Genomic DNA, 9216 nt, shown 5'->3' with positions numbered 1-9216 from the left:
AGATAGATAGATAGATAGATAGATAGATAGATAGATAGATAGATAGATAGATAGATAGACAGACAGACAGACAGACAGACAGACAGACAGACAGACAGACAGACAGACAGACAGACAGACAGACAGACAGACAGAAACGCTCAAAGTGCCAAATGCTCTCTGAGAAATGCTTCACATTCAATAGAGCCTTTGATTCTGTTCGGGGGGTCTTGACATGCCACGTATGAGGCACGTCAACTCTATCAATAAATTCTATTCGGGGAGTCGTGCTTCACACAAGAGAATTAACGTGCCTCTTTAAAGAGAGTCATACACGTTGCAAGAGAAGACTCCATGAAAGATTAGCACGTGACATGACATGACAAGAACTTTAGTTTAGTCCTGGGGAACTCAGATCTAGAGAACCGTGGGCCCCCAAGATGAAGTTGATGGTTCCGTCCACGATGGGACCGGTGCTCGAAGTCCCGGCGCGAGGTCCTTGGCCTTCTGGGCGGCCTGGAGTTGAGTGTGGAGATTGTTGATCTTCAGGTATTCCTCCAATTGCTCGTTCGTGACAATACTCTTTTTTTCTTAGAGTGTAATATACAGTGTGCGGCGAAATTTCGAGCATTTTCTGGATTTTCTGCTTAGCTTTATGTGGCTTTCTATTCTTGACATTTGAGCGATGCCACTTACAAAGCAGGTTCTGCACCGGGTTTCCGTCACGTATTTGCTTGTTCTCCCACAGGTTCACTCGTCCAATGTTCATGCATGACGCTAATTAGACGCACTTCTCTTATGGGGTATTCAATATGGCTACTTCTTTTGTCCCGCCAGCGTTGTTTAACTCAATATATTGAAGAGTACGCAAACAGAAGCATTGAGTAAGCGCAATAATCGTGAGTTACGTTCACGCAGCAACACATGGAGAGCGTAGGGCGAACTCTAGCGTGTGCCTGTTCTAAAAGGTATATGCGAAAATCGGAGTATATGAAGAGATAGACAACATTTCTTCCGCCCAGATCCGCACTTCCTTCAGGCTTGCACCACTATTGCGATGTTGACTTAATTTTTTTTCTATGGGTATGTGAACATTCTTTTATGTGAGGCAAGAAAAAAAATGATGCGTAGCGTAGTGGCTAAAACAGTCGCATTCGAAGCGTGAGGGACTGTGTGCAAACTCAAGCACAGGTGAGAAAACTTCTTTTCTTTTATTCCTTTATGTCTTTATAACAGCGCTCGTCTGATGTGACAGATAGACGGATGGACAGACAGTTATCTCATTGGGTTGACATGTAAATACTTACGCGGTTAATAATCACTGTTTTTAATCATGTACATGCCTGTCTTTGAGATATATAGACAAACAACTATATTATTTTTTTACAAACAACGTCTATACTCCTGCAATTAACCTACTCATTACACTTCAATAGATGTGCAATATTACATCCAACGAACGTAATAAATTGTATGCTAGTGTAAAGGGTGGTAACACAGCTACTAAAGCGCATTGCGTTTCATTAAGACGCCAACAAAGTGGGTCGACGTATAGCGCTGCGTCCACGTCTCTTATTTGTGTTCCTGTCCCTTTGGTGCGCTATATGTGTTAAGATGGATAACCAACATGCCCAAGCTCACGTTCTTTCAAGTGATTCATTCCATCGCGGCTCTAGCACGTATTGAAAATGTTATATTCGGAGAAAAAAAGCAGAATCATCTGACCCATTTACATGTCTTCTGACAAGCTACGTGTAAGCCTCTCTTTAAGAGGCACGTGAACTCTCTTCGGTGATCTTAATTCTGTTGTCGGAGAGTCATGGTATCCAAAATAGTGTTAACGTGTCTCTTTACAGAGAGTGGCATACCAGGCCAGTCAGCACTCACACCTTAAAACAAACAATCATGAAGCAGCAAGCGCTCTCTTCTCCCTCTTCTTCAGCGTCTGCTTCGCTCCCAGAACACGTGCGCTAATACGTCTGGCGTGAAGAGAGAAGGCGAGAGAACGAGTACTGAGAAAGGGAAAGAAAGTGATAAAGAGAAAGAAACAAATTACGGAAAGAACAGGAGTTAAAGTAAAGAATGATGATATGATATATCGGGTTATGCTTGCCAAAACCATGATATGGTTATGAGGTACGCCGTAGTAGAGGTCTCCGGAAATTTTGCCCATCTTGTGTGCGCGCCAGAAAAATCGGAGCTTCTTATACTAAAAACTAGAACAAGAAGACAACCGCCAACAGGTGAAATCCCAGAACCAAAGCTTTGGTTGAATGGAATACAGATACCTAAAGTATACTCGTTCAGAGTTCTTCGTCTACACATCCACAAAGATGGATCGGGCGCAGCCACCTTACATTGTTTGGACTCCGGGTCATGAGTCCCTCATCGCAAATGAAGCAGCCGACGCTTCCGCCCGAGCTCATGTTCACCGGGCCTTGCCACGGGACGCACCAAGGAGGAAAGAAGATGTACCCAAAAAGTACAGCGACATCTTACAGCACTACAGGCTAGGCCGAATAACTTATCCGCCAGCTCACCCCAGCCTAACTAGGCAAGAGTGAGTGAGTAAAAACTTTATTGGACATGTCCGGCGTCATTGGGCGGGGTGGGGCTACAAGCACCCCGGCCTAGGTGACGGCCTCGAGTCCTTGGACCCGGGCGGCATCCTGGGCGTGCCGGAATGCCCACAGTTGATAATCCTTAGGAAATTGCAAACAATCACTTACGTCCACAGTATATTACTTCACCGTATTTCAACGACTGGGCACTCGTACATCTGCAAGTACCGCGACGTCCCTGACACTCTATGTCATATGGTATGGGGATGCATACAAAACCCTTGCACCGCTACCCTATCCGAAGGACAGTGGGAGGCCAAGCTGTCGAACCCATACCTGAAGAATCAGTGAAGCCTGGTGCAACGGGCACGAGAGATGATGAAGGCCCGCGCCTATTTGGAATAAGGAGGCCGCCCACCTTGGGCGCACAGTGCGCTTGCTCAAAATAAACGTGTATTCTCTCTCTCTCTCTTTTCTGTTCTTTAGTGTGCACTGACATAACACAGTACGCGGACCCCTAGGATTTCGTCTCCACCAAATTGCGACCGCCGCGGTGGAGATCGAACCCGCGACTTCCGGGAAAGAAAAAGAAAAAAGAGAAAAAGGTAGAATGAAAAATAAAAAATAGACAGAGAGAGAAAGAGAGAAAGAAAGTGAAGAAAGAGTGAAAGAGATAGATGGCGAGAGAACGAGCACAGAGAAAATGAAAAAGAAATTAAAAGCTAGAAAGCAAGACAGAGAAATGCTCAGAGAAAGCGGTGCAAAGAAGCATAGAAAAAGAGATAGACAAGGCAAGCAAGCATAGGCTTGTATAGTATAGTATAGTATAGTATAGTATAGTATAGTATAGTATGTATATTATAGTATAGTATAGTATATCAACGTTGTGGTAGAGTGAACTGAATGTAAGGAGGAGGAAAATAAATAAAGATGTGAAAGGATAAAGTATAGCATAGTCCTGCATAGTATGGTAAAGCCAGGAGTGTGGAAAGGAAGGGAGGGCGAGGAGGAGGGAAAGGAGGAGGGCAACGCCACCATCTCCGCCGCTTCCTCAGTGTGCGCGCCACTAGTCGAAGCTGCCCCAGTTGTTTTTCACAAAAAGCTCAAAAGAATTCTTCATATATACATTCCACTTCCACTTTCTGTATACACATAGGCCCTCAAGACACGCGACGCATATACACCCTTACAGATGGCCTCCTACTGTATACGCAAACAGAAAACATTTTTATTCCACATAAAGCATCTACCAGCCCCGTAACGTTTGTGCGGCGATGAAGGCGAGGATGTGTATGACCTATTCATGAACTGTCCCACGTACATTACACATAATACAGTAAGCATACAGCACAGCAGTATATAGCACAGCAGCTCTGTTTAACTAATTTGGATCGAACTTCTTGACGTGCATTACGGCAATGGCCATCAAAAGCTTATGTTCAAATATGACTGAAAACACTTCAGTGCTCCTCTAACGGCGCTGGAATTTGTGCCGGCATTTCCTTCACTATACACCGCGCTTGCGCCTCCTACCTATGCGACCCAGATATTTGCGGAATTTACTGCAATGACGACTCCTGGAACACGCCTTTTTGCTTAACAAACAAATTCCTTTAGCTATTTTTAATTCTTACTTTATATAAAAAACCAATCCAGACGGTAGGCCGTCACCAGCAAACGAAAATGAAACCGCTTGCACTTAAATTAATTGCAATAAAAAGTTTATAGAAATAAAAACGCCAGGCTTGCTTCGCCATAACCGAGGAGACCAACGAAATCTGGACAGAAGAGAACGAGCTAGAAAAACTAAGCAAACATTGCAATGTTTCGTAAAATGTATGCAATAAAGAATTATCTAGAAATGACAGCGTTTTCATATCCGTGAACATGTTTTATGTCTCCTGGGATGCCAAATAATTGAAATGATGATAGTTAGGTGGAGAAACACGGTGGAGCTTTTGCTGAACTAAAGGAAATTTAGGGTGCCTCTTCGTGCATATGTCTGTCGGGAGCTGGGAACAATAGTTTCTTACGCCTTTAATAACACTTGTAACCTTAAATGTGACGATCAGGCGTTCGAAAGCATTATCTTTTACATTCGTTATACCTAAACGGCTGATTTTTCAGTATTACATGAGACAGGAGCATATCTATTGGAACATGCCCTGTAAGCCAGCCAATATCTCCTCAAGCGTAATTTTATGCACACTTGGCAACTAACACGTCTGATTGCCTTTCAAGTATGAAGTGCCTTTCAAGCATGAAGCAATGACGCTTCTTTCCATCGGTGCGATATCAGTGCAGAAAACTTCAGTCCAGACATCGGTTAGTATCGTGCGATATGTATAGGAAACCCGGAAACCCGTTCATCTCGCAACATGCAGAAAATTTCTACGGTCATATTTCAATTTCAGTAGGTAAGCCTGACGGATTCGAACTATGACTTAAAACTTACTGCTTCACGCTATTTCAGTATAGCTGTTGCAGAAAGGTTGCCTTTGTAATGAAAATGTGGATTTTACAATTCCACGTGGCCCTCGTAGACTATAAAAAAAGACTGTAGGTCCACTTTCTGAGACAAAAGAACTAATTTGTAAGTATGCTAGTTCCCTCCTCATTACCGCCTACAGCCCACGCGTGTCTGAGTCGTAATTCAGCTCGAACGGCAGTCGATACAACATCTGTTTCAGACTACGCAGTTGGCGAAGTTAAAACCAGGCGAACTAGACGATGTTTGTCGACGAGAACGAGACAAAGGATGTTTGTCGAATGAATGAGCTGAAAGCAGTTGCACGATCGACAAGTTATTAATCCTGGAAACATTATCAGGGTAACAGTCCCGCGTCCTACAGAAAATGAGCAAATCATTTCATTCGGTAGTGAGGACGACATGAAGCTTACCCTCCTTCGCGTAAACATGATGCTAGCTTACAGAAACTCGCCAACACGGTGAATGTAGGCCGGCGGAGCCCGAAATTTCTAGGCCTATACGGGTAATTTTTAAAAACATACCTCTCGGCATGCAAAAGCAACCAAATCGATATCATTCGCTAAAAGCACTTGACTCGTATGAGACAAATAGAGCGATATAACCCAAAGTACCAATTGTTTAAGTCGGCTATGATATCGCATAGAGGTATAAGTGCGCATGTGCTGAGCGATATTTGTGCAGTTACTCTATGTTGAATGGAAGGCAGTTAATTGGGTTTCAATAACAGCACAGATTGCGTTTACAAAAACACGTGCTACGTGTAGGAGAAGTGTACGATTTAGGAACAGGAAGCTTGGTGGTAACACTGCAGTGACCTGGACTTCTTGAGGGTAGAAGTTAGGTGTTCGTGCTTTCAGTATAAAATTACGGGACCAAACATCTCTTTTCGCTTATATTTCCTATATTTCCTACCTAATGGTCAAAATAGGATTTGTGATTCATTGGTCTCCCCAAACTCCTATAAATACGCTGCTGTCATAATTCCTTTTATAGTCAACATTCACTAATGGCATGTGGAATGTTTTCAAAGGCTGGGCATTCCTAATTCTCTCCTTCAGCTTTGACTATCGATCGGCAGAGGAGAACCTTACTAATAGTATTCCCGACTCAGCTGGTCCTGGAGCATTTCGAAATGAACAATTTCATCTTAGTTTTTCCTGAGCTCTCACGTAATCCACCTGCAAGATGTGTAAATTCTCGTTGAAGTATATAGCCGTATACCGCCAGAACTTGCGAATCAACAAATGTGGAAAGCATTTATTCGTATCCGAGACGGCTTTAGGATGGCTATATGATCCAATTTCCGGTGTGGCGTCAAACATATACACTTGCGTCCACGAGATTCGCATGTGTACCGCGTGCGTACATCGAATGAAGATAAGTAAACAAAAAAGTCCAAACTCTTCTGACGAAGGGATTAGAACTTTGACCATCTGGCATCGGCGCCTATGCTCTTGGCACTAAACTAAAGGTGTACGTATCGTCAGGCGTAATGCAAACCAGGGTCGGTATAGGTTTCCCCCCCCAAAATTTAAAGGGTATATAAGCACTTTCAAGACTCCGGCAAAGCTTTTTTTTCTCAAAAGTGAACACCAACAGCCAATGTAGCCATCGCTTAGTATATAGCAACGTTTTCACAACACTACCTTTAGCTTCAACGCACCGGACACACAAAAATCACAGCTTATCCACGTGGTGAATGATGATGAGTGGTACGAAGCGAACTCGCGCTGCAGCACGGCTATGGCATTGGCGCGAGCGTGATATTTCTTGATGGAAGATATTGTGACTAGATTGTTTGAGAACCACAATCTGTTGCACACACCGCAACTATGGCCGAAACTGCTATGAAGGAAGTCCCGCTGGAAGCGCGCGTCGGCGCCTTCGGGCAGAGCCCGCCTGATGCGTTTTGCAGCCACTTCACGTGCTCGCACAGCCCCGGGCTCTGCCTGCCGGTACGCGCGCTTTCTCGCCGCTTCACGGTCCTTCACATTTTGAAGATCCGATTCGCGCCGCAGCCGTGTAGCTTCGGCCTCGCGGGCTCGAACGGCGGGGTCTTCGCGCCGCAGCCGTGCAGCTTGTCGAGCAGCTTCGGCCTCGCGGCTCGAACGGCGGGGTCTTCTCGCCGCAGCCGTGCAGCTTGTCGAGCAGCTTCGGCCTCGCGGGCTCGAACGGCGGGGTCTTCTCGCAGCAGCCGTGCAGCTTGTCGAGCAGCTTCTGCTTCGCGAGCTCGAACGGCGGAATCTGCTCCGCGGCGTCGACGTGCAGCTTCGGCCTCGCGGGCTCTCACTTCAGGATTCTGTCTGCGAGCGCGGGCTGCCGCCGCCTTCCGTGCCCTCCGTTCCGCAGCCTTGTCTTCCATCTGGCGACTCCGAGCTAAAGAGAAAGCGTGCCAAGAGGGAGCCTCATGGCGCGTTACTTCTGAAATGTTGTCCTCGGGTGTCGTTGAAAACACGAGACGTAGTAAAGAAGAAAGAACGCCGCACAGGCGAACACGCACGAGAGTATCACTAGTCAACGTCGTCTTCTTCTTCTACTGCATACCAGAACGCGCGCAGTAAAGAAGAAAGAATGCCACACAGGCGAACACGCACGAGAGTCTCACTCGTCAACGTCGTCTTCTTCTTCCACTGCATACCAGAACGCGCGCTTCTCACGAGCTAGAGGTGGCTACTACAACGCTACAAACAAACGGAGGACGGAGAGACCCACGGCATAAGGAGCTTCGCCCCTAAAAGATGTGTTGGACATATTGAGCCTTGCTGGGACTTTATGCTTGTTGCTGTTCATGATTTCAAGCTGTAATTGAAGCGGCATACATGAGCGAAATGATACTGTTGCAATATGGCACTAGCAAACATAGTCAGACAAATGCTAATAGGAACATCGTTATGCATCTCATTAGCATGACACAATAATAATGAGAACTAACAGACAATAATGCCTGATGATGGGTGCACCTTTAGTGCCAATAGACCTTAGAGATATTACGCCTGATGATGCGTGCACCTTTAGTGCCAACAGCATCAGACTCTGCGGGCGGCAAGTTATCTTTTCGTCCAGTTTACTTTCTTCAGGTTTATATTCTAAATATTACAGATAACACCCCCTATACTTTCCTTGGCGTTATTGGCTGTTAGTTCTCATTAATATGTGTCTATATAAAAAAAACGAGCCCTTAAGGGTCATCTCCTTTCCTTCGTTAGCATGACATGTTTTACAAGAAAACCGGTTCGTGCGTATCACCATCCCGATTTTCCAAGACCGACGCCATATTTCGTGATCTGTGGCAATTATAGCACTGTGTATCGATATACGGATACGCCGAAAGACATCACAGCGAACTATAGAAGCAGTCGTTCAATTGCTCTCTGTATAACAGTCGCCACGTGTCAGTGCAGGGCATTTGCGAAAAAATTTCGGAGGCGAAAGCTCATGATCGTCGGGTGCACCACGCGGACAGCAGCTCGAAAACATAATGTGGTCATTCTTAATAAACAAAGTGTTCCAGTCATTTGACTCTCGATCTCCTGTGAGTAGTAGGGCAAAATAAGGGCGTAATCTCCACGAAGTACATAAAGTACACGTCATTAGTTGCCGTACTAACACTCTGTTATTTCTTTGCCCCACGTACTTCCAAAGACTGGAACCACCTTCCCTTCTATGTCGTTCAGATCATGAATTTCATTCCACCTTACACAACCATTCACATGATGTAGCGTAAGGTGCATGTTCCTATAATTTCTTTCATTTTCTTTGCTCTGTATTTCACATCTTACCTGCATTTAAATTAAGTTGTATCAGCCTAACATGGTATCTTTACATGTATTTTAGTTGTTCTTAGTTTTATTCTATATTTGTTCGCTTTTCCTTGTTATATTTATATAATCCTCCACCATCTGTAAAGCTTTGTACGATTGAGGGTAAAATAAATTAAATGAAATGAAGGCCCCGTAAATGACCGGACTAATTTGCATATTCTCCATTCGAGGGTACGCGCATGGAGCGCCGCGAAAAGTCATGATCGTCATCATCATCATCATCATCAGTCCGATAGCTGTCGATCTCACGGCGTGGTAGGCATAAACGGAACATCACTTCGCAAATCGAGAAATGTAGCCGACGTACTTGAATATTTCAGCGCAATAAGGCTACTGGAATTGCGAAGCCTATGAAGGAGATACG

At 44.9% G+C, this 9216-nt stretch overlaps 1 pseudogene; it reads right to left on the bottom strand.

The window, feature by feature from the left end:
- Positions 1–370: 370 nt before the first annotated feature.
- The window catches only part of LOC119375237 (splicing factor 1-like), a 50007-nt pseudogene continuing 41161 nt past the window's right edge, over positions 371–9216 (bottom strand).

This window comes from Rhipicephalus sanguineus, chromosome 11, assembly GCF_013339695.2.
Source record: "Rhipicephalus sanguineus isolate Rsan-2018 chromosome 11, BIME_Rsan_1.4, whole genome shotgun sequence".
NCBI lineage: Eukaryota > Metazoa > Arthropoda > Arachnida > Ixodida > Ixodidae > Rhipicephalus > Rhipicephalus sanguineus.
Note: the sequence above shows the minus strand (reverse complement) of the source record. Positions and strands in the feature narration are given on the sequence as shown.